The 23,057-nt window shown below is 42.0% G+C and overlaps 1 long non-coding RNA gene across 1 annotated transcript; it reads left to right on the top strand.

Annotated features, from left to right (window-relative positions):
- The first annotated feature begins 568 nt into the window (after window positions 1-568).
- Window positions 569-21,418, top strand: LOC109143522. Its single transcript, XR_002043749.2, has 4 exons — window positions 569-653; window positions 16,473-16,656; window positions 18,987-19,030; window positions 20,085-21,418. It is a non-coding gene; the product is annotated as an uncharacterized LOC109143522 (long non-coding RNA).
- Window positions 21,419-23,057: the final 1,639 nt, after the last annotated feature.

Raw genomic sequence — 23,057 nt, 5'->3', positions numbered from 1 at the left:
TTTTAAGTGTGATCCTGAATAACAAGAAGCTTTTGAACAAATTAAACAGGAGATTGTTCATGCAGTAGCCCTTGGGCCAGTAAGGACAGGACAATATGTGAAAAATATGCTCTACACTGCAGCCAGGGAGAATGGTCCTTCCTGGAGTCTCTGGCAAAAAGTACCTGGAGAGACTCAAGAACAACCTCTGGAAATCTGGATTCAGGGATACAGAGGATCTGCAGCCAGCTGCACCCCAGCTGAGAAAGAGACACTGGCAATTTATGAAAGGGTTTGAGCTGCCTCAGAAGTAATTGGCACCAAAGCACAGCTTCTTCTGGCACCCCGACTATCAGTGCTGGGCTGGATGTTCAAAGGCAAAGTCCCCTCCACACATCACGCCACTGATGCTACGTGGAGTAAGTGTGTCGTTCTGACCACACAGCAAGCTCAAATAGGAAAACCCAAGTGCCCAGGGATCTTGTAATTAATTCATCACAAAGGGAAAAATTTTGGGCTATCATCCTCAGAGGAGGAGGAAAGGTGACACATGCTGAGGAGCTTCCACCATGTAACCAGCTACCAGAAAATGAAAAGCAATATGCTCTCTTTACTGGTGGTTTCAGTTCAGGACAGCATGGCATGGTTGGGTATTGTTGGGGCTCTTCTGTGTGGTAAGTACTCGTGTGGGAATTGCTCTCCTTTCTTGTACACCCTTTTATTAATTTTGTTGCTGTGACCGTTCATTTCTTATTTCATTGCTGTTGCCAGCAAATTGTTCTTATCTCAGCTTGTGATCCTTACCTTTTGTGCCTCCAATTCTCCTCTCCAGCCTGCTGCAGGGGAAGGAGGGAGTGAGCGAGTGGCACATGGTTTGGGGTGTTTTCGTGGGAACGCTAAATTGGGGAACACCATTCCTAAACCATGACAACAGGTTAGGGGAAGTCTCACAGGAGCATATGCAAAACTTTTTAATCAGCCCTAAGGTGCACTGATGTTGTCTGACAGGAACATTGTCTTTTGTTTCTTGAAAAAGGGGGAAAAAAAGGCACAAACAGACCCAAGGTCTTTAACTGGTATTTCCCACTTCCGTGGCCCTTTGCCAGATATTCTTTTGCCATCAATCAAGTCTCAGTGGACAACAGAAAGGTTTTTGGTTTTCTACTGAATTTAAGTCTTCTGTGAACTCCAAATAGCTCAGCAAAAAGTAAGTTTCTACAGGATCATCCACCTTCATAATGCTGGTGGAAGCTTTCTTTCAAGCTTCAATACTACCATTGCAATAACTGAGCTGACTGAAGATGTGCATATGCTGTGCTATAAAAGGAGAGCTGGCACCCACGCTCTGGTTATGTTAAATTGATGCTTGATTTACTATTAATAGTCCTTTGAAAAGAAATTAAATTATGAATCCCGTATACAGGTCTCAGAGTTGCAGATTTCTCATACAACATGCTGCAATGCTTGTAGAGTGCTCAGAAAAGACAGACAGAGGACTATATTTGTATCCCCTTGTCTGCTCCAGCCAGCATACTATGAGAGTTCATTAACTTGATCGAAAGCAGAAGTGCCTTCTCTCCCCAACCCATTAAAGAGATACAGATTTCAACTGGCAGAGAACCTACTCTGTCCCTGCTCAAACAGCCCTCTAAATCACATCCTCATCAGTGGCTCAGAGCAGTGGAGCTAGATTGTAGCTTCTATAAAAGCAGTTTGTTTTTCAGAAGTTGCTAAACTCATCCTTCAGCCGCTTGAAGTCCTTTTGCCAAAGGAGGTACTCAGACAGCTTGTGCTGCAATGCTATCCAGAGGCACCTGCCAAGGGGTCTCGCCCCCTGCAATGGGCACAATTGGAGTGAACAGCTAAGCCTGCTGAAGCCTGACGTGAATTGTGCTTAATCAATCTCTCAGAAAATCCCTGAGCTGCTCCTTAGGCCTTCCCAGGCAGCTTCTATAAAACATGAAAAAAGTAATTTGAATGGAAGCAATGGTCAGGTTAGATAAGCACAGCAAGATCTTGCTGCTTTTTGGCTTTCTAGGCCTCACTTCACATGATATGGCATGTTGTAGGGAGTAGATGGGAATCAGGCTAAAACAGGGCTTTGCTAAAATGCATTTCCCAAGCTTCCTGCAGTTCTTTGGTATATCAGGCATCCTTTTCTGTGTCTGCCTGCCCAGCCCACCAGTCTGTGCTGGACCAGCTGGTGGGGTGACTGGGTTTTGCAGGGCAGCAGCCCCCCATCCCTCTGTGTGCTGCTGGAACATAGCACCCACTGCCTGGCAGTGGGGAAGTCTGGCCAGAGGAAAGGAGCAACTGAAGCACCAGGGAGCTGCTGTGTCTCTCAAAAGATGCAAATGGCTTCCATGAGGCAGAGAAGGGAAGGCAGGGACTTCCAGTTACCGTGCTGTGCAGGGACTTGCAGGGATAGTGCCTGGCTCTCCACAGGAACTGGGGACCAGTTGGCAAAGGCAAGAGAAAAGACAACTCTATTTTTCCGTGGCTAGCCAAGGGAGTACAACTTTATTGTGACTCTTTAATTTATCATAGACCACCTACAAAAAGGTGCTGCATTTTGCATATCTTTATGTGTGCACAGCAGAACAGGAGCCACCTCTTGGGAAAATCACCACAGGACGTAAGCAGCCCTCTACGTCACAGTGGCTACAACTGCAGCAGCAAGCTGAAATGGTCCAAGGCATGGGTCCCATCACTGGCACCAGAACACCTGCACTGTTTAACTGCTGATGTGTTGCCAACAGTCCCAGGCAATGCCAGGGCATGTTTTGGTGCTGAGGATTTTTTACAAAAGGCAGTATTGATGAGGTCCCTTCCTTTTTGGGGGAATACAGCTTACCTATATGATTGCAAGCTGTGCCACTTACTGTCAGGACTGCAGAAGGAGCCCTGGCCTGGTTTATTTGCTGGTAGAGATATAACCAGTGAGGCCAGAACTGGTCTGTTTCTGAGTAAAATTTTAGAATTATTATTGTAACTATTTTTAATATTAAGCCATAGCCATGCTACTAAGATTAGCAAGTAGAATATACTAAAATGCATGTTCAGACACTTATTAAAATTGTGAAATACCAAGTCAGATATACCTGGTGCTGCATAGTAGGTATTAGTTTTTATGTAAAAATACCTGCCAAATGCTAAATTGAGTAGCTTATAAAACCCATGATTCTCTGATTTTACACATTTTATTTTCTTGCCTGTCAGGCTCTGGAAGGTTGGCTGCTTCTGATCTGAAGCAAGCACATTTAACAGCACAGCAACCAGCAGTGATCAAAGCTACTTCAGTTGAAAGTTCATTTTTTGCCCATGATACCAAATATTTGCTGCGGTGGACATCGGCTGTGTAGGATCATTTGCTCCAAAGGGATGAGTTCTCAGTGAGACACATGGCACTGACCAAGATAACTGTGCTTGTTGTTTACAATATCTGCTCTGAGAAGCGGCTCCATCATCAGCAGAAATGCTGCCAGGGGCGGGCAGATTTCCTTAAAATGTCAAAGTTATCATTATTCTCACTTCATCAAAGATCTCATTGAGACAAACTGTGGTGACATTCACCCTTTCCTGGTGATTCTGCTTGTCAGGAGGTCTAACTCCTCTGTCTCCCAAACCACAGGCCCCTTTTGCATGGCAGAACATGAGTCTGCCTCAGCTTCAAATGACACATGCGCTGTGCCTCTGTTCTGAAAGTTACAGGGACAAGATGAGAGGAAGGCGGTATCCTGAGATAGCATTTCTCTTTCCACCTCAGATTGCTACCTGTGAGGACTTCCCTGTGAACATCTAGAGAGTTTTAATCCCTCTTTAAAACCCTGTCTTACAGTGATGCTTATGAAGCTTGACTCACAACACAGTCAAGGAGAAGGTTCAGCAAGTCAAGATAAGTGCTTGTCAAATCACTGGCTTCATCAGGCACCCTGTCCTCCCAACAGCCTCTCTCAGTGCATGCTCCCCAGTGCCTGAAGCTCTCAGAGGAGTTTTCAGAAAAAAGACCCCCTTCCCTTCATCAGTGCAGAGAGTCCAGTGAGACAGGGCTCCCTGGGGTAGAGTCACTCTTAGGGAGTTTTTCTTTCCTTCCCTTCTCTCCACCCCATTTCCACAGTAAGTGTCTGAGTTCCTCAGGCACTTACTTATTTTTAAATAGAAATCAGCAGGAAGGGCAGGCAAGGTTGATCAGCTTTGCACACAGCAGGAGGTTCTAGTGCAGTCATCAAGAATTAACACATCAGTTTCAAACCAGGGACAGAGAGACAGCAAAGATGATATACCACACACATAAATTGCAATTCAGCATCACTGAAAAGACTCCAAGAAGCAAGGCTCCATTGCAGGTGGCACAAAGATGCTGCCTTCAAATCAACCACTCCATATTTATACCCATGATGCTCTTTTCATCCCTTCTTCCAAAGGAAGAATTGCAGCCTGGGATTAACAATTCCCATTAAAAAAAAAAATCATATTGACAGATCGCAATCACCTACAAATCATTTGGAAAAGAAGAGCTCTTATCAACTTGAATAAAATCACGAAATAAATGTTATTGAAATAAATGTTATGAAATATATGCTATTTATTCTCTATGAATAAGCAAGTGGAGTGGTGACTGGGGATATTCTATGGTAACAGAAGATAATTATCTCATTTTACTGACACCATTAAAACCCAGGGAGCCTTTTCATTGACTAGCTCGTTTTCATTTGTTCCAAACAGCCAAATGGCAACAGAAAACCATGCAGCACAGCAGTGACACAACCGAGTAATTCTGAAGGCAGATTTTACAGATGTAAAAGCCAATAAAGCTTATTTATTCTTATTTGCCTCCAACCAGTGTACAAACTTGCCTCCATCAGCCATCTCCAAAGCAAAGGCAAGCTCTTGGGGCTGGTGGTAGAAGTCATAATTGTAAGTTTAACAAACCTCTGTGTGTAAATCTGATGTGCTATTTATAAAGGTCTCCCATGTAAATATTGATGAGCCAACTGTTCAGCTAGGTTACTCAGCATACATGTAGTGTATTCGTGAACCAGAAACCTAAAAAGCTTAGCCAACAATGAAACTAGCTGGATAAGAAAAGACACCCTTTGTGGCCTGCAGGCCTGTAGCTGCAATTCCCCAATAGAAGCAGTATCAGTGTCAACACTGATCTCAATGATCAATTCTTTGTTTCCTACAACTCTACGTCAGACCTTTACCAAGATCATTTGCATTTGAAAAGCATAAAGATATATGAGTGCTCAGTTTGGTTACTTTCTCCTAAAAATCTTGATGTCTCCCTATTGTCATTTCAGTTTTTGAGTCTGAAAGCCATCAGTCCTTATGTTCTTCTCCAAGGTCCAGCTGCAAGTGAACTACAGTCCACTGGTTTGTACCTTTGTATGCCATCCACAAAAATCATACAGAAGCAAGTCCGAGCCGAAACATCAAAAGAACAGAGGGGAAAAAAAGGTGGTTTGTGGCCTAGGGAAGAGCTAAAATTTCCTTCCCATACTGTAATACTGCAACAGAACCTTAGGAAAACTAATTCACAACCTGTAAGCGTTACATCTCCATGTGAGTCTGAGAGACCATTATGATTTGCATTTATATCACTGTGATAGAGAAACTCACAGCAGTAAGAAGTTGAAATGCTGCATCAGGTCGTTGGTAATTTTCTTTGACCATATGTATGTGAACAGTCCAAAAGAACCAGAAAATCTTAAGTTAAAGGCAGACCATATCTGGAGCTCCAAGTTTGTGGTGACTGAAAAGGAAGACTGTGCTTCACCATGGCTGGTGGCATGATATTATTCGCAATCCTATCAGCTTAAAAGTGTAGGTGCTGGAGTTGTATTACCAGCTCCAGCTGAGTAGAGGAAAAGTTGAGGTATAGTACCAGATCATTCAGGAAGTAATTTTGGTTTAAAACTGAACTACAGCCATGGGAGCGTGGAGATGAGAAAAATGGAGCAATTAAAATCTGCCAAGTCTCCAAAACCATTACATTCTACAGAAATACCTTCCTTTTTCATGAAGTTTTTGGCAAAATTCAACTTTAAGTTCAATTGAAATGTGCCTTTTGTTTGAAGTGTCTTACCTGGCTCATAGCCAGGCCATCTCTTCTACTGTCTGGAAGTCAGACAGCCCAGCAGCCGGTGTAACCTCCAACCCACTCTTCTTTGCTTTCTGAAGCAGAATCATTTTCCTTTCCTTCTTTTTCCCTTTTTTCTTAATTTTTTCCCCCAGCAGAAATAGTACACTAGGACTAATACCAGATATGCTGTTAATGATGTGTCTCCTGTCTTCTTCTTTATGGAAATGTAGAAACGAAACAGTTCCTCATCTCTCTCACAGTGCCACTAATTTTACATAGTTTTCTCACCAGTGTGGAACAGCAAGGGGAAGTGCTTTGATGAATAAATGGGTCCTAGTTTTATAGTGGTTTGATGTTAGGACCTAACAAGAACCACTTGAACGCTTCAGAGAGTTTTCCTTTCCCTCTTCTTTCCCTCACCAGCTAGCCTACGCCTTGTGCTCACAGTAATAAAATTACACCTCTCTTGCACTCCTTCTGTTACCCTATTTCTTCCACTCTGGAGGGCTTTTCTGCAAATTACAATGTCTTGTGATAGTTATTTTGTTAACCATATATGAGAGTTAATATTAACTGTATATACACAATATTTTACTTGTATCTGGTGCATCATTGCTTACTATTCAGTGACCCTCTGTATGACACAGGCTGTTAAATGCAGATGTGGCATTTACCTTGCCTTTTTCTAAACAATCTTTGTCCTTCCACTAAACTGTTTTGAGGATTTCAGCTGTCACATGCCAGTTTGTTGTCTTTCTTCCTTTCATAGGCACATAATAGAACACGTTTTTTCCTTCTCTATAGCCCTAGTGCTCAGCCCCTGGTCTGCCTTCACACCTGCAGTGCTATTGCAATCTCCCTATGAGGCAGCAGCTTCCCATTAGCTTCACCTGGGATACTGAAGACCTGATCCACAAGAATGGATATTTAGTAGCATGCAGAGGACTGTTATCTTCTAGTGGTGCAGCAGTACACGAGACAATTCTCCACTGCCTTTTTTCAATAAGCCTCTTTAACAAAACTGTACTAAAGCTTTTGTGGTAACTTTTGTCCAGAGATTCAGGAAATTCATTTCATTTCCTTCAGTGGAGATTTTGGCTTATCACAACAAAGTCAAATCCTTCGGGTTTTCATTGCATTAGTCCTGCTAGGGAAAGCTGAGCATTAAACCCCCAAACAAATAACAGTTTAATACATTACACAACAGGCAAGCAGGCATTGCCAGGGTTTAAAATGCAGAATGTTTGCAACTTTATTATTGAGACTTTCTTTCTCTTATTTATCACTGAATTCTGAAGACTTCTCTATAAACAAAGGGACCCAGCCAGACCAAAGGGTACCTTTCCTCTGAAACAGAAGATTAAATGTAAATGCTGAATGGCAGATCCTTAAAAAATGGAGATGAGATTGTCAGAAGACTTAATAGCTATTGTATTTTTATTTGTTCTGGGCTTAAGAGGAAGAAGGTCACTTATCAGGTAAATTAATACAGAATTTCCTACTCATGCTATGTTTAAAATAATTTTAGTCTCCCTAATTTTAAGGATTCAATTCATTCCTGTTTGAAAATTCATTTCTTCTCTTGTTCTCATTTGCCAATATTTTCTGCTGAGGAATGTAATACACCTTGGTATATTATGGCAAAGGAAGGGCAATGTGTATCCTACTGAACACAGATTTTATGAGGTCTGAAAATTGGGACTTAATGTGCAACTAAAATAATAAATCCATTGTCTGTCAGCAATTGGTATATTCATAGTATATTCTTGTGTGGTTGAGGCAGTGAAAACCCAAGGATTGTGCCTTCACTAGAAAAAAACAGTAGTGTTAGCAGGAAATATTTAGTAAGCCACATCTACCTTACTTAAAATCCTCATAGGGCCTAGGCACCTTTAGACTTTGTTGTTAGATAGGTAAATAAAGTAAGTATTGTGTCCCAAACTAGCAGGACACACCTGACACCTAACTGACCTTGGGAAACTGAAGTGAGCTAATCTACACTAAAATTAACACCGTGCTGGCAGTAAAAACAAAACCCTGAGTAGGACACAATGGAAACAGGATATCAAATTCTCAGCTTTGCATGGGGAGCCCCCCTGAATGCACCTTGGTGGGCACAAGCTGGTTTGCCTAGATGGCAAACAAAGATTTTTTTTCCTTTCTCCCTTGAGCAACTCCAGTGCTGGAGTCCCTTCCTGATGTGATCTCTTGCAAAGGTACAGCTCTTGGATGGTTCCCTGCACTCAGAGGAGGAGCATTCCCACCTTCATCATCCATGGGCTGGGACTGTGCAGGAGGAACAGCTTCCTCATAGAATTACACAAGGATCAAAACAAAGCCGAGGTATTTATTTTTATAAAAAACAGTGGGTAACGTCTTAGGGTGTTAGATGATACGGATTTAATTCTTATCATGGCAAACAGCTTCAATTTAGATATGTAAATATCTGTCTTTGATCTGGAGAAATAAAGCAGGGGTGCTGGTTCTCTTGATGGGATGATGTCATGCTTCAGATTACGTTCTCATTTCCTGTTGGTGCTTTCCCAGACTGGGCACACACTGAGTCTGACTATTGTTAAGCTCCATGTGACTGGTGAGCAAGCCAGCCAGAGATCAGGCGAAATTTCTATTTTTGTTTTGCCTTCTTAAATCGAGACTGACACACTAACATAAATAAGCACAAATATTTCCAGAAAGCTGCACTTTCAGGGCTTCCCCCCCTAATACAAAGAGCAGCAAGTTATTATTCTGTCAATGAGCAAACAAGAACACCCACAGCCATTTGTTCAGAGCAGCTTCCTGCCACAACCAGGCAGCACATGCTCAAAACGACAGCCGAGCTTGAGGATGTACGCACAGAGCTCAGAGCACCAGCTCCTGCTTCCAGGGGGCTCTGGCAGCCCAGCCGCTGCCCAGCGGGACACCACGGCCACCACTCCCCAGCCGCCCCCTCTCCTCGACCCCTCCTTATCCCTCCTCTCGCTGCAGGTACACGCAGCGGGCACACAGCCAGCTCGGAAACCGGCGTCAGGAAACAATTCCTTTGTTTACACCTGCAGAACCAGGCTAATCTGAAGCATGGTCACCTTTGAAACTATCAGGGAGCACAAAGCAGAGCTGTACGGGTCATAGAAGAAAGACCCCAAACCCAAGGATGAAAATAATTTTTTTCTTCAAATCCACAGTATCGAGATTTAAAAAAAAAAAAAAAAAAAAAAAAAAAAAAAAAAATTGGAATAAAACCTGTGTCAGTGTTCAGCTTCCCCTCCTAAAGATGTCAGAAGGACAGTGTGCATCTCCCTCTTGAAGCTTTGCTAATTTGTGCAGTTTTGCTAGCTGAAAGATTTGGAGGGAGGGAGAGTTAGTAAATTCTGCATCTCCACAGTGCCAGAAATTTCCCTAGAAGCATCCTCAGCTTGATAACATATTTTAAAAAATATTATGTGACAAACACAATCAAATCCATGCACAGTGATAGTAGATGCAGAGAAACTGTTTTGTAGATGCAAACATGTGTTCTTCACTGTGCTGCAGTGCCAAAAAGCTTCAAGTTGTGTGAGAAGGGAGGAAAATCAATCCCAGAAAAACAAAACGGTTACAGATTGTCATCAGTCAGTGCTAGTTCAGTCTATCCTGATGCAACTTTCCTTCTTCATGAGAGGGCAGGGTAACAGATAATTCATATCTGGAAAATAAAGAGGAGAAAGAGAGCTACTGGCTTGTGCCTGACAGGAATTTCTCCAGCAGCACGGAGAGACTCATTAGAATTTTTCCCATGACACACCACAAAAGATGGCTGGAGAAAACAAAGTGAGGTGCTGGAGCTCAGTATATTTCTTTGTCCTTGAGAAGCCTGGCCCTGCTGAATCTCACGGGCTAATGCATGCATAATTTGGGGCAGCTGATTAAGTTTATTGTGTTCTTGACTAAGTCGAGAGGAGTGAGGGAGGGAGGGGAAAAAAGAAACAGAGTTGGCTTTAATTAAAGCTCTGCATTTGTCTTTAATATTTACATAGTATGCTATCATAATTGATCCTGATTGGAGACTTAAGATGCAGAGATAAAAATGACACGCTGGAAGTCCCCAGCTGAGGAAACAAAAAAAGGCGCAGCCCCTTCCCTTTTCCTCCATCACTCCCAGCCAAATCAAAAGCCACGGAAGAGGAATTGCGCCGAGGCACTTTATAAAGCCCAGAGCTCTGCATGGGCTCAGAGCAGGACACCTCCTTCCACGCGCCGGTGAGCTGCGAGTGGCTGGCTGCACTTGGCAGGGGCGGGAGCATCCTCTGGCTTCACACGCCTGGTCAGATGTGAGCTGTTCCTCTGGTGTGGGACTGGACACTTGGAAGAGGCTGGGGAGAGATGCTGCACCGGCTGAGGGTGTCTGGTGCTGTCTCCTAGGTTTAACTGAGAAGTTCCCCATGAGGAGGAGAGCACAAGCTCCACAGGAGAAGGAAGCAATGCCACCACAGAGGAGAGTAATCATTCCTTAAGATCCATTCCACCAATGTCAGTTGTAAGGAGTTCTTCACCTAGGAAGGCCGTATGTAATTCTATTGGAAGTGATAGAACTGTCAGTGTTTCTTCAATTTAAAAAGAGTGAGAAGTCTAGATCCAAATCAAAGATGGGCACTTCCTACAGCCTGGGCTGTTCTCCAATCTAGGTCCAAGCGCTATTTTTCAAAGCCACCTCTACAGTGCCCTGGGCTGCAGTCACAGATCTCCGGACGGCTGAATGCAGATCCTGGTAACCACTTGCCCATGCAGCCTAGGTAGCTCCCAAAGAGGTGTTTTAAGTGTCTGTGTGAGGTGTGTTTTGATTTGGGATTGAAGATATTTTGTTTGCAACTACGTGCAAAGGCAGGCACCGTTCTGCTCTCACTGATGCTCAACCATTTGGAATGGAAAATATGCATTGCAGTATCCCCCATGGAAAACTCCCTTTGGATTTTTCATTAACTTGCCTCACAGAAAATAATAAATAAGAAGAGTTTATTATTTACCAGATACATTGATTTACCAGACCTTAACTTTTTATTTTTATTGTTATGCTTTAACTTTCTAGTCACAGCAGAACAGATAAACCAAAAAGAAGTTTCTGTCCCTCCCTTCAGAGTGGAGCTATGACTCACAAGGTTCATGCATTCACTTGGAAATACGGTGCTGCATCACTCTCTCTCTCTAGCAGCAATAACATACAGAAACTGCACGGATGCTTCAGGCATCAGATAACCTATTTACTGGCAGGGAGGGCCTAAACTTGCACGGCTGTTTTCACTAGCTCGCGACTCAGAATACAGCGGGGATCTCTAGCAGACTCAGGAACTACTTAAAGGTTTCGTACCCTGGTCCAACCCATTATTTATATTCTTTTTTCTTCAGTATAAAAACTACAATGCTAGAAGAGCATAAGCATCATTAGATATGCAAGACACTACAAAATGCCTAGGAAACCATTTACAGCAGCTCTCTAGATGCTGTACAGTATCCATGATGGCAGTATCTGAAACAGTGCAGTTGTTGATACCAGCAAGAACTTTCTGCCAGAAATCATAGACCTGGTAGAAACCAATGCTGGTATAAAAAAAGAGACATTTTCCTAGATTCAAGAACAACATATTGCTTGTCTTCTTCAAATATTTCATTTCAAACAGTCAGGATTTGGCTTCTCTGTGTGAGGTCACCCTTTTGCTCTGGTATAACCAGAGCAATAAAGATAACTCACCAGGAACATGAGCAAGTTTTCAGGAGAATTGCCAAGAGAGTCATGAAAAACATGATGGAAAGAGCATTTCTACCCTAACCTACACCGCTGATTCTGAAATAGAAAGCTGTAAAAGTTTGAGGTTCAGCATGGGCTGATGCTTTATTCCGGGCATAGGTACCCACTCAATTCTGCAAAGGAAAAGAGCATAAAATAGGCTGGAAACTGCACTGTAGGTAGGAGTCAAACTGTAAATGGAAAGGGATATTTTCTCCTCATTTTTATTGCAAGCAGCCTGTTTTATCTTAGCAGTTTGTATTTGGTCTACATTTCCAGACACATAAAAGTTATGTGGGAATAAGGCAGCTGAAGAGGTGGTCCTTTTTAAAAGTCTTTTCTTTTTAAATGGTATTTCAAAGTGAAGATGAGCACTGGTTGAGGTAGAAAGTCTTTCTGCAGCTCACCATCTGCCATTGCACGGGGTATTACAACACTTATTGGCTTTTCTTAACTGTTAATGAAAAACTACCATCAACAGCTGCCATCACTCCCACTACAGATTGTGATAAACAATAGCCCATTTGGCTAATAGCCCTCATCCTCCTGCTCTAGAGGAAAATTAGCTTGGGAGTCAAGCTAATCAAGAATTAGAATTGAAGGAATCAGTAAAATTGAGAGACAAGGAAAGATGGCTAGAACTTTGTGATTGATTTGACTTTATTGGAACTATGTTTTTCCCAGCCTTGAAAACCACCAAAAAAAAGGTGCGTATATATATATAAACTGTGGAGCAATTAACATGACTGCAGTTTTAATTTTCCCTGAAGTCTTTTCTATTCACCAGCGTGCTCAGGGATGGTCCACCAGGCAACTATAAAAAATCCACTCTAATTTATAAAACTAAGAATTTATAATTGGGTATGTACTCAATTTCAGAATCTAGAATTTTGTCTGTTTCAGATTTTGCAATTTTTTTACCTTCTGATGTCTTTTCATAAATCAGCTTTGTTTACCCCACTTTTAATTAAGTAATGAATATTCTCTTCATTGTCTCTGAGGTTTATTGACTCAGAAGATCTCTGCTTCTCTTTAAGCATCTTAATGAAGTTACCAGTCTCAAGGGCTCTCCAAAATTTCTGCTGGAAATTTGGCTGATCAACATCAGTTTGACCAGTCTTATTTTCAGACAGAAGAAATCCTACTTTTAAAAATAGATCTTCAAACATCTGCTTGTAGCTGTTGTTTCTAATCCTAAAGTTGAGTTCTTCATTATTCACACTTAGAAGAGTAATATAGGTGGATCACTGTAAATGTGATGAAATAATAATGTTTAGTTTTATGTGATGCTGTCGTAAAATTAGTAAGACACATTCATGGCTCAACATCTCCTCCAAATGAAAAGGAAAGCTCCACCCATGTACTTCACAAATCAGTGGGAAGATGAAAGATTGGGTAAGTGGAGCAACCAGCAGCTGTGCTGTGACATGCACATGAGTATAAATCCCAATGGAGATGCAGACACAGAAAGCGCAGAGCTACAACAGGGGCAGACTCTGTTTTATCCAAACTTCACTTAAACCTCCTTAACGGAGACATTGTCGAGAGAAGTACACTCAGAGTTCATGCAGTAAATGACTAGCCTAAGAATAGCTTTAGAGAGATGGGAAACAAGCTATTCTCGGAGCTATTCTAGAACAGTTGGCTATTTTCAGGCTCTTGTCTTGTTTCCTTTACTTATCTGCTATATTTTCATTTTCTACTTTAAAAAATCCACACTACATAATTCCAAACAGTCAGCTATATTTAGAATCAGAGATTTTCACTTTCATTTCCATTGTTCTTCATTCTGTAGAGAAGACTGATTTTTTTTGAGCATATGAGACTGGCAAGACCAATACTAGAATAGTGTAGTCAAATCTGTTATTTAAGTTTTAAAAAAAGATACCTGAAAATTGAAAAAGAGGCAGAAAGGAGACAGAAAAGTTTTGGCCAGGGAAAAAGTGTTGCATTGGGAAAATGAAGATCAGCTTGCTTAGAACAAGGAAGCCCAGATAAAGTGACAAACATAAAGAATTTATTTGAAAAAGTATACAGAAATTATTTTCCTGGGATAAATGAGAAGCTAGAAAAACTCTAGACCAAATGGAAAAACATTAAAATTTTATGCAGTTAGGTATAAATAAACCTTTTTTTTCAGTCTTTCCTCTTACCAGGCTCATCCCTAGTCTCTTCAGTAAGGGACACAAATGTATGGAATAAACTACCAAGGGAAATAGCAACTCCTGCATATTTGACATCCTCAGATGGGGATCAAACTTGCATTAACCAAACAGAAGTTACTGAAATCAGTATGCAAGTAACTGGAAGAAGTTTAGGGGTCCTTTATAGGGAAGAAGTCAAACCCAGAATATTTCACGGTCCTTTTTGGTTTAACATCTGTAGTTCCCCACAGACAGCATATGTATATATACTTAAGTGTTTTATTGACAACTTGAAATGCTAAAAAGAAGTAAACATTCAATGTAGCGAGCACTAACTCCTCTGATAAATCAGATGTCTCCAAGCAAGTGCTACATTTAACACTACAAAGATATTTATGATCACTTCTCATAGTGCTATATACTTTGGTGTCTTTTCCAAAGTTCCCTCCTTTGGCACAGAACAAGACTCCAACATTAGTAGGGGAGCAAGCTGAGACACAGAGAACATAAGAACTATATTCCCATCTCTTCCACCACTCTCTTCAGCCACCTGCAGAACTTTTGTCTTTATACCTTCTACATTTTTGAGAATGGGGGATAGGAACATTTTCTCACCTTTGCAATGTACTTTGCATAATTTAAGTGAAGAATGATATCCAGTTGCCACACACCTCTTTTTTTTTTTTTTTTTGGTATCTGTCCGTACCAGAGGAAAAAAAGGAAATCTGAGTGCTAAATATCTGAAATACACTAGGCATGAACAGATTTAATGGGAAGATTATTCCTTCTTTTCCTCAGATCAGACCATTTGTTTGAAAGCATGAACTACTTCATGTAACACAGTCCCAACTTCACAGCTGGATCAGACCTGCCCACAGCACTAAGAAAACATTTTATTTTGTGAAGTTGCTCTGAATGAAGTCACCCACACATTTACTTTCACAACACTGAGGCTGAGGCTTTCGGTACCACTCCAGAAATGCAGCCACTGTTAAGACCACAAACGCTGCCCAGAGTTCAGATAAAGCCAGAGTTTGGGTTTGTAAACATTTGAACCCCAAACTATCTAACACAAAATGGGCTTTTTCAAAGAATGTATCTGAGGTGTTACTTATTGCTAAAAAGACTACGGACACCTGGTTTTCCTTGGTATTTCAGTCACATATTTGGCATTAGAACTGTCAGAACATGTTGCAATCACTCAGATGACTAATACATTAAGGTATTTTTGTGGCAGAGGACTGGAATACTTCCCACATTTCCCCTTTTGTCTTTTCAATAAGGACGGATTATCCCATTCTTTCTCATTCCCTGTTAAGTCCCTAAAATGTACACTTCATCAAAACACAATGCCCAAGGATGTTAAGAGCTATACAACATCTACAGTCCTCCCCAAATTGGACACTCTGTGTAATCTGCTTTTCTGGGAGCTCATCATCATGTGAGGATGAACCAGGAATCGGCTTACAGGAATAAGGCTTTGGGTGTTTGCTGTCCCAAGACCAGCACTGCTTGAGTTCCCCTGCTGCAAAACAGGAAGCCGAGGCCAGAGTGCTCTCAAAACTCAGAGGTTGGTGTCAGCCAGAATCTTAATGGTCACCCAGAGGCCTTCCAGGCTTGCCATGCTCAGATCAGGCAGCTTCTGAGATTCATCTCAGCAGGGATCAAGTACAGCTCCATGAAAACAAACTCAGTTTCTAAAGTACAGTAAAAACAGTCTTGTTGTTTTATTTTTTCTTCCCACATGAGAGCCATCATAGATATGTTTAGAAAACTGAAATTCAAAGTCCAACCCAAGGCCTTACATTTCCAAATAGTCAAAATACACTCTTGTCTCTTCTCCCCCAGTTCAGCATTGACCTCTGAAGGCAAATCATTCATAATTCGTCCCATAACAGGAAAGCCACCTTTATTTAAAAGATTGCACAGCCTTTCATTTGATATTAGCTGTACATGAAGCACAGAAACCAATGACCACTTTAATTGTCTGAGGACTTGTCCCCATCTGTAAGGTAGCTGAGCTTACACCTCCTACCAAGCTTGCACTGAATTACCAGCAGGCACCCTCCCTGCCAAGGGACCAGCTGCCTGAAGGGGGACACAGGTCTTGCAGGCTGCACAGCAAAGGTTATGTTTTATCGGGCTTACAGTTGAACAAGTTGGTGCAGACCTTAAGTAGTTTTGGTCTTGCTTTTGACATCCAAAAGCTTTGGGATTTTAGCTCAAGACAAAAAAAGATTGTATCTTGACCAAACCCCAAATGTTTACAAACACAAAACGATAATTTTTGTGAAAGGGATAATCCTGATGGACAGAATGCAAAATCTATTCTTTCCTGGTCTTCTGTGGTTTTGCTCTGCCTCTTCTCCAACAGCTTTCTCTGAAACACCCCACGAGAATTATTGCCTTCCTCTCCTCAGCTTTTGCCTGGGCATGTGCAGAGGCAACCTTTGTTTTATGGAGGTGTGGAAGGTCACACTAATCCCTGGTTTTTGTGTTACAGAATGGAATCTTTGTTGCTGAAAAGGCTTTGGCTCGTGCCACACAGTTTCTTTCCAAGGATTTGGTACTCTGTGGGGACTTTATTCTTTGTGGAATTTATTGTTTGTGGCAAGAAGATAATTTTTCAACCCCTTGTCCCTGCACACCAAGGCCCTGATTCAACAAAAACTTCTGGAGTCACTCAGGTAAGTCATCCCATAGATTTCTGTGAGTAAAGGTAGCCATACAATCAAACGTTCCATGTCTTTGCAGTCTTCTGACATATTTTGGGCAAACACTGATCTCCTTTTGATATAAATCCAGGAGAGATCAGTTTAATAGATTTGCTTTCTATGCAATGAGAATGGAAATACTAAGAATAATAAATAGCATAAAATTATCTAACGTTATACAGCTGAAAAATCTTACTTTGTAACACAGTGGTTGATGTTTTTATTAGTAACTTCAAGTATACATATTCCCCCTTTAAAGTTATCAGCAGCTTCAGGGCCTTTTGATTATTATTATTTTGTATCCTCTCTGTTTTAATTATAATGCACTTTGCACTTCTCTAACAATTTTAATCTGAAATCTTAAATTACTTTGCAAGCATGAATTCATTAAACCTCACAATGTGCCTCTGAGAAAGCTGTTTAATAATACACCCTTATTATGGATACACAAATTCAGGCACACAGATATTAAGTCATTTTCCCAAAGTCACAGAGTAAATCAACAAAAGAGAACAAAAAGACAATTTAAGGGACACATGCTTCCAGGTCACACAAATATGAATGTTGAGAAATACCTTCATAGATAACACAGAGCTTGCAGGTTCCCACTGGTCTAAAACCGGCTTGAGGTACCCCTTCCCATATTGCCTGCCAGACCACAGACTCCTCTTCTTGATCCAAGTATTTCAACCAAACTGCTATGACAACCATAAGGTAGCATCACTGCCACCACACAGCAGTTTAGATTACAAGAAAACAGAGCTTTTGGATTTGCCTATGCAGGAGCTTTACTTTTTTTTCTCTGATGAAATTCATCCCCATGATGAGCTGGAGCACAGGAGCAGGAGAGACTTGGCGGCTGCAGCAGCACACCAGCTGCAGCTAGAACCTCTCTCCCTACCTGCCACCAGCCCTGGCAATGGATTCTTTCATTGTACCCCAGATCCAAGAGCACCTCAAAAATTTGTGAATGCCCTGTTCCTGGAAGTGTTCAAGAACAGGCTGGATGGAGCTTTGAGCAACCTGGTGTAGTGGGTGGCATCCCTGCCCATGGAGGGGTTGAAACTAGATGGTCTTTAATGCCCCTTCCCTTCCAAACTGGTCTATGATTCTATGATTCTATATCCTCTTAATGTCCAGGAGTCTATTGCTGCCTCTTCTAACAGCCCTGAAGTGTAAAGACCCCAGGATACAAAGGAGCTTGGCAGAGACAGATACATTTTCACTGCCAAAGCTTCTGTTTCTCCACTGAAAACACTGCTAGTACATGATCGTCTGGTATGGTGACAGGTTTTGGGGGTCTCCTGTTCTGCTCAGGAATTGAACTCACAAGCCAGGCATCAGTGCATGAAGGTTGCAGTGCCTGTGCAGCATCACAAGTCCTGCAAATGCAGGCCCACGATGTTGGGTATAGCTGAGACAGTCTGCACCTAAAGCACTGGTTGAAATCTGTGGGTCCTAAAGGTGCTGAAATATCTCTCCAAACTGGATCAGTACTGTCAACTAACTGCTTCAGGTAGAATTACACCCAGTTACAGGTAGAATTACATCCAGTTAACAAGGCTTCAAGCACTTTCAGAGCTTCACTCATTCTCTCTCTGAATACAATCTCAATTACAGTCCTATATTGACCCCAGCTCACCCTTTCCTCTCTCTCTTTTTTCCTCCTTATTTTTCTCTCAAATGCTACAGAAATTGCTTTCCTGGAACATGAAAGCTAATGTATGCAAATTGTCACCATTGCCGTGGTGCCACTATATTGCTGAGGTAGTTAATTACCGGGATATTGCAGTTTGTCTGCTCTCTATCCTCTTGTGCTGCTCCTAAAAGGAAACAAAGGAAACGACATCAGAGAGACAAAGACAGAACTCAGTCCCCTATTAATAACCACCATAAAGGAAATAAAGGATTAAAGGCCTTTTGCAGCACACATGGCATACAGCTTTGTATGGCACGGATGTTGAAGAGGTTCTTGGAACTCTGTCTGCACCTGGCCATGTTATTCATCAAGAGATAAACCTTGAGATCCTTGCTTAATTTACACTGAATTGCTATAATGCCAAAAGGAATTTCACAGCAGTGAGATCTAAGTGAAAACCAAGGCCAGTGGCAAGAACATTGCTTGGACTCAGACAATGCTTTTAGTCCTGATTCTGCCACTTTCATGCAGCTATCAGGTTTGCAGGTGACTTTAACTGCTCCTGCTCTCCTTGTTTGTAAAAGGAGTGGTAACTTTGTCCCTCAAAAAGTATTTTGGGATTTACCTTAGCACTGAATTCTAATTTCCTGGTGTGTCCCAACAGGGCAATATGTTCTCAATGACTGAAAGGCCAGGTCCTCACAAGAGGTAAGTAATATCACCACCAGACTTTTCATGCTCTCTGCAATTAGTGATGACTTTTCTGAAAACCAGTGGCAGAGGTGGTCCTGAATAAAAATGACATAATTTAGCCTTAGGAAACACACAGAGGCTTGATAAAAAAATAAAAATTGAGAAACCCTATGGATTCTACTGACTACATAAGAGCCGCTCTGTGGGATTTAATAGTAATTTTAAAAGGATGGTTAAAACTGCCGTACTGAATACGCAATTGCTCATTGCATTTAAGGGGTATTTATTTTAAAATTGTTTCTATTGATCTCGTTCAACCTCTTTATGATCACACTTGGGCTGGTCCTTCCTGGTTTTATAGGACGCTTCCATAAAGACCAGGATGTCCCTGTAGGTGACACGCATTAAAAGGGTCAGTTGTTTTGAAATAAAGAGAAAGAGATAATGAGAAAGCCCAGCTCTCACCGAGCGGGTAGGCGCCAACACCCCACCTCCCGTTATCTGCAGCCAATAAGGCTGTGTGCTGATGAGGTAATGCTTGCATTCAATGCTCTAGGCAGCGCTTCGGTGGTTTGTGATTCTCCTTAAAGGAGACAAAAGTGGGAGGTTTTCCTCTCTGTTCTGCTCGTGCAAATGAGCATTTGATTCAGATCTTTACAGTTACAGGGAAAGGGGGGCAGTGGGGAAGTGTGCCAGTGCTCAAGCTTTGCTTCCCTTCCGTCTTTTGTAACACATAAAGGAGTTTGAAGTGTTTTACTCATGCAAGTTAAACAAAACCTAAGCAGGTGGTTTGGTTTCTGCTGCAGACAAATCCCAGGATGGATTGGTTCCGAAGGCTTCTGAGTAAATTTAGGAAACTGCAATTTTTATATCACTCACAAATCAGTTCACTCTCCTTTCATCATCCTAATGGAACCAAGGCAAAAAAAAAAAAAAAGGGGGGGGGGAGATTTTGTGACTCAATATTTAAAACAAATCAGTGGGGGAAAGACCATAGCAACAGCTTTGTTTTTCTCAGCCGGTGTATTCAGCACGCATTTCAGTCACGCCTGCGTATTGCCTTTGACAGGAGGAACAGCTCCCGTTGAGGCCAGTGCTGCCACCATATGCAGTTGGTGTATGGGGCCGGCTCCGCTCTGAAACAGCAGCTAAACCTTGGAAGCAGATTGCGAATTACAGACAACATTTGAGAGGAAGGCAGTAATTCCCCTCTTCACTCTCAGGCCCCGGGCTACCTCTGCAGGCTTGTAAGAGTGGAAGACAACACCTTGTTACCAACTGAGTATATTTGGTGAGAAGTCAGGACAAGGAAAGGAGATCTTGCTCTGGGACTGTACCCAGAGCAAGAGCCATCCTGGTGGCATTTTCCCATCACTCTCCTGACTGCAAGAGTGATTTAAAATGAATTAACTGCCCTCTGTACTTGCACATCACCAACTGGATAAATTGTCCTTGGCTGGTCGAACACTTTTAAGTACTAATTTTTCTGCTAGAAGAAGTATTTCTCCCTTCAGTCAAGTGCAATTACCCCAACCATCTCTTTTGATTGTTGTCTTTCCAGAAGATATATTCCCCAGGGGCTTTCTTGCCAATACCAGTGGATGTTTTTTCGGGGAATACATTGACCTGCTGGGGCTGACATCCATCTTTCATCTGCAGCAAGCCCATGTTAGAACTTCATGGACATGGATGCTGGGATAGCTCATGGGCATGGGGGGAGGCGGCAGAAATGGAGATCCAGAAACACACATGTGAATAGCAGTTCTGCCTCTTGAACTAGAGCCAAAACTCCACAGATGCTCAGCTGGATGAGTCCATATGGAGCCTCTGGGGCTGGAAGCCATGGAGATATTACTCATTTTTGAGACGACTTGCAGTGTAATTGCTGAAGTAGCCCCTTTTCTTTATCTCAGCAGGAGTTACAGTGGGAGACCAGAGATACACAGCTTGGCTGTTATTTTACTGTACATCCAGACTGACAAGGGCAGTGGGAAATCAAAATCTGCTGTCACTTTACACAGCTTTCAACTCCAGTGTGATCAGGAGGAATCAAAGAAGTGGAACATGTTCCCTATTCGCAGCACATGTGCTTCAGCACACCCAGATACACAGATAAAAGTCCAGTGAAAAGAATGGAATGAACATGAACTTAAGGAAAACCCACCCCAAGTGTTGAATCCAATAGCCTTTTTCCTTAAAGGCAGGAAATGCACTGGCTTTGTACAGCACATTTTGAGAAGATTCAAATACAAGAGATTGAACAGCTTTTGTAAAAAAAAAAAAAAAGAAAAAAGAGAAAAACAACTGTGTTCAATTAACCTTGAAAAATGAATTTGAACTGTTCTTCAATTTATATCAAATGCACATTACAGTAGGCTTTTAAATGTCTGTCTTCTATCTGTAGTCAGCTTGGTAAAAGATGTATTTTCATTGCACAGGGGTTCCTCTCTTGCCTCTTCCCTTTCTTCTCACACAATAGAAAAGGCATTTTGAACAGATTTCCTCACTTATCTCCACTGCATTTGTTTTCCAACATGAATGTAGCATTACTGTTGGCAGTACAACTTACCTCCTCTGCATTAAGCAACACAGCATGAGTGTGCAGAGCCATGACAAAGATGCTCTTCAAAGTGTTCACTGATACCTAAGTTGTAACACTGAACGTTAGTGAAAATACTTGTCCATCCACTCCTGGGGGTCCTGTTCTGTTGTCCCTGCAGGAACAGCCATGTGCTAATTCAAGGATGGTTTATTTTGTCTGAGTTAGAGGGGGTTATATAAAGCCACCTGAAAGATGACAGGTGGAGAATAAACAGTCAACTCTCTCTTCCTGCTTGTTAGGTTACTACTCAACTTGATCCTTATTCCTGAATCCAGCAGGGAAACTGGTTTCTCCATGCTGCAGAAGGAGTGGAGAAGAATGAAAGTACATTGCAAAGGGGGATCATCTGAAATTTTCCTTGCTTCCAGCAGCCTGGAAAGGAACACACCTGGTCTCTAAAATTCAGAATAGGATCATGATTTTGATGCATCTCAGTTGTTGTAGGTTTTTAAACCAGCAGATCTGGATCAGCTCATGACAGGGATGGACCTATGCACAATATCCTGATCAGCTCAGAAATCGACTCTCACTCGACCTATATAGATGTGCCAGTATGACACTTGATTTGGGCCTGTGTTTAAATTAAACTTTTTATGTTCAGTAGTGATTCCTCCTACAGGGGAATACTGTGAATAAGACCTGATGGTAACAGAGTCGGATCCCTGGATCATCTACAGGTATTTAAAACTTTAATTTTGAGGAATTGCAAGAACTGTGACTTCTGTGGGAGGAGGAGAGGAAATAAAGCCTCCTGCAGAAACCAGAGCTGATATACTGTCAGTCATGACCAAGAGGGGAACATTTAGAGGAAAAAGAGAAATATTTTTTGGCAAAGTGGTGAGATAAGAACTAAGTCACCCAGGCCAAGAGAGTAAAAATATATACAAGCTGTGATGAGAAAATAATGCTCAGGGGAAGGAGGAGGATACACAGACATCTAGTTTGCATGAACAAAGACAGACATTTGGAAAGAGAAAAAGACTCTGCAAAAGAAGGTGAGGGAGCAAATAAAGAGTGATGGCAAGCAGTGAAGTCAGTTTGTTTATGGAGGGGCAAAGCCCACGCCTGACAATTTGGAGTACATCACATTGTGCCTGTGCTTTTCCCTCAGCAAAACAATCTACCTACTGAGATCCTTTGCCCTGCAGGGATCACTATCACACCCTTGACAGAAGATGAGATAACACTAAGAGGAAAGGTAACAAACAACTTTGGAAACTCAGTGACCACAGAAAATGGGCATCTGAAAATGAGAGAGCACTGACCTGTTCTTCTACACAGAGACATCATCATTCACCTTGACTAATGAGCTTTGTGCCACAAAATGAGCAAAACCTGGGATTCAGCTGCACTGAATAACCGCTAGTGCAAGCTGCACTAATAGGTAAACATCACCTAGTGAAGAGGGAACAGGCTTAGCAAGCACAGCAGAAGTTGCCC

The sequence above is a fragment of the Corvus cornix genome, chromosome 3, assembly GCF_000738735.6.
Source record: "Corvus cornix cornix isolate S_Up_H32 chromosome 3, ASM73873v5, whole genome shotgun sequence".
NCBI lineage: Eukaryota > Metazoa > Chordata > Aves > Passeriformes > Corvidae > Corvus > Corvus cornix.
This window is presented reverse-complemented; position numbering and strand designations above follow the sequence as displayed.